Genomic DNA, 3,484 nt, shown 5'->3' with positions numbered 1-3,484 from the left:
GAGAGAGAGAGAGAGAGAGAGAGAGAGAGAGAGAGAGAGAGAGAGAGTGAGTGAGAGAGACAGAGAGACAGAGACAGGGAGACAGAGAGAGACAGAGACAGAGACAGAGGGACAGAGGCAGAGAGACAGAGGGGGGGAGAGAGGGAGGAAGAGAGAAAGAGAGATACAGACACAGAAATACAGAAAGACAAAGACAGGGAAAGAAAGAGAGACAGAATTAGAGTGAGAAGGAGGAGAGAGGGGAGTGGGAAGGAGAGGAGGGGAGGGAAGGGGTGAGAGAGGGAGACAGAGAGAAAGAGGTAGGGAGAGAGAGAGAGAGAGAGAGAGAGAGAGAGAGAGAGAGAGAGAGAGAGAAACTTTCTAATTTACAGACTACATATATTTTTCAAGCTATTGACTAATACATAGTTATCATTGGTATTTCCTGTTTTCCCATGTGGTGATTTATGGATGTGTACTTTATTCTATCACATCTCTTTCTCTATAAGTCTGTCCTTCAAATATTTTATTTCTTTTCTTCACACCTAAATTAGATGGGAGCACTTCAGTATCTTCATCAAGGAACAGCTTAATTTGCTATGGAAGGGCTGTGTAGGGAAAACACCTATGGGAACCTATTGTAAATTTGCTCTGGGAATTTTAGGCTATATTTGCACAGTTTTTTCTGGGTCAATTTTCTTTTAATCCTATTTTAAGGCATAGATAATGAGCTCATCACATTTGCAGATGACACAATATTGGAGGAGATCAGTAACACAAGATGACAGAGAAATGATTCAAAAAGAATTGGACATCTTAAATGCTTGGCAAAATTAAACAAAATAAAATTTAGTAGGAATGAATGTAAAGGTTTATACTTTAAAGATCAGCTTTGCTAGTAAAACATCATCCTGTGGGGGACACATGGCTAGACAACAATTTGTCTGAACAAAATCTGGGGGTTTTAGTACAAGCTCAGTATGTATAAATAGTAGGATATGACACCTAAACAAGTTAATGTAATCTGAGTTAGCATTTAAGAAGGCATAGTGTCCAGAACTAGGGAGGTACACTGAAATATTGTGTTCAGCCTTAAGAAAGCATATTTTAGGAAGGACATTGAAAAGCTGTAAGTGTGCAAAGGAAGACAACCAGGATGATAAAGGGCCTTGGGTTCATGTCATATGAGTATTGATTGAAGGAAAGTAGGATTGTTAGTATGAAGAAGAGAAGTTTTAGAAGGGAGTATGATTCCAGTATTCAAGTGTTTCTTTGCCTCTTTGGTTTACTTTAACAAAGCAAACTGGTTTAGTTCTTCAGTTCTTAAATCTTCAGTTTGCCCAGGTAGTCAGTGCCTTCAAGGGTGGTGTTATACGTGGAATGTATATATGAAAAAATCAGGAATAGAAACAATTGTTTGAGTTAAAGAACTTATTTCAGATCGATAAGTGAAACAAATTATTATAGCAAGATTCTGAAGTGATTGGTGCAGGTCCAGCAATCTTGAGGGTACTATTGAGATACTATTTAAGAGTCCAGTTTGAATATTCTGTTTGACCATAAGATAGGATGTGATGAACTATGTGAAGGTAATCTTCACATAGAAGATTGTTGTTCAATTTTTGCAGTCATGTTCAGTCTTTGTCACCCCAACTAGCCTGTCTGCTTCTGGTAGATCAGCTCAAGAAGGTTTGATTAAAATCTCTATTAAGTGGAGAAAATAAGATGACTTGAAAAAAATAAAATTAAATTTTGACAAAGAATAAGATCTGTAGGAGGGCCAGGTGGAGTGGCTAATATCTTATTGCCTTTGGGTATATCATGTTGCGTATCATAAAATTATGAAATTTCAAAGTTGAAAGGGACATATACGGCCCACTAGTACAACCTATATTCAAAAAGGAAACCCCACTATAACACACCTGACAAATTCAGATTCAGCTTCTGTTTGAAGAGCTCTACTGAGAAGGAATCCAATACCTTATAAGGAGGCTCATTTTACTTATGGATAGATCTAATTTTTAGAAAGTTTTTCCTGATATCAAATCTAGATTTACCTTTTTGTGATTTCCATGTATTGCTTCTATTTCTACTCTCTGGCTCCAAAATAAAAAGTCTAATCTCTTTTTCACATGACCATCTTTCAAGTACTTGAATATAGGTATCATGTCTCTCCTCTCAAATTTCTCTTTCCAATTAACCACCCTCATTTCCTTCAATTAATCCTCATATGACATGTAATTAAGGCCCTTTACCATTTGCCACCTTGGTTGTCCTACTGTGGACATTCTCTTGTTTGTAAATTCCCTTCTGAAACTGTAATGGCAGGAACAGAACAAAATGTTTTAGATGGCATAAATTGGCAAGGGCACTGGTCCAGGATAATGGTTCTATTCAGGGCTCTGTGGTCACAGTAAAGCAATAACTCTTGTTCTTCTTAAGAAATACTACAGGGGCTATGGTAGGGGAGGGAAGGTTTTTTTCCCTAGACTATTTTTATGAAGTCATCATCTTTGGCTTGATCAATTTGATTTAATGCAATCTAATTTGTATTTATTAAGTTCCTATTATATGCAATGCTGGGGAAGCAAAGTGAAAGAAAAGTAGTTAGTCAATAGAACCAGTGAGTAGAATTTTGTGTGCCCATAAGTCAATGAATTGCATATGTGTTGGTAAATTCTCAGTCTCAGCCACACAAGACCTAGTCCTGCTAGTAGGGATGAGAAGTGCTGTAGTTGGAGCTGGACAAACATTTATGGCTGCATATAGCAACCATCTACCTCTATACAATGCTTCCCACAGTGCTGAAGTGGAATATGTACTCTTCAGAGTTCCATTTCCTGCCATTACAAAATGCCAGATTTCTAGTATCATAGTGTTGTTGTTATGGTTGTTGAGATAGCTATTTACAGGTTGAGTATTTGCTTTAATTTCCCACGAAGACCCTCAGAGGTTTGGTTTCCTGGATTGTAGATCTAGACTTGTGATAATATTCCTGGATAACCTCAGGCAGGTTGATGGAAACCTCTATTTGTGCTAATTCATCACAGAAAAACATAGACAAACCTTCCAAAAATTGGTCATCCAGGGCAGGTATATCTTATACAAAATCTTGATAGATTCCAGAAAGGGTTGATATATTCTTCCCTAGTTCCTTGCCTTTGCAAGAGGTGATAGATACACAAGTTGTCAATTCCAGGCCAAGGGCAGGTCAAAGGAAGAAATCCCTTTATGTTGCCTAGTAGGAGATTGGTGCGGTTGAGAGTAGACCAGATGGAAGCTTAAACCACCAGGAAGATTATTACAAAAGCTACCTTAGGTTATGGAGCATCCATAAGCATGGGATGGAAGTCCTTCAACAATTAGTATTGAGGCAGTTACCTTGATGTGTCTTCTCCTTCACAGATGAAAGGATCTGGGAACTAAATGTTTTCTTGGTAGACAGGGAAGCTGGCCCCATTCACCTTCAGAGTCACTAGTTTGTTTTATGAAAGTCGGTGAATGC

This window comes from Vombatus ursinus, unplaced genomic scaffold (assembly GCF_900497805.2).
Source record: "Vombatus ursinus unplaced genomic scaffold, bare-nosed wombat genome assembly UNPS02000582.1, whole genome shotgun sequence".
NCBI lineage: Eukaryota > Metazoa > Chordata > Mammalia > Diprotodontia > Vombatidae > Vombatus > Vombatus ursinus.
The sequence above is the reverse complement of the archived record's forward strand: the minus strand, read 5'-3'. Positions refer to the sequence as shown.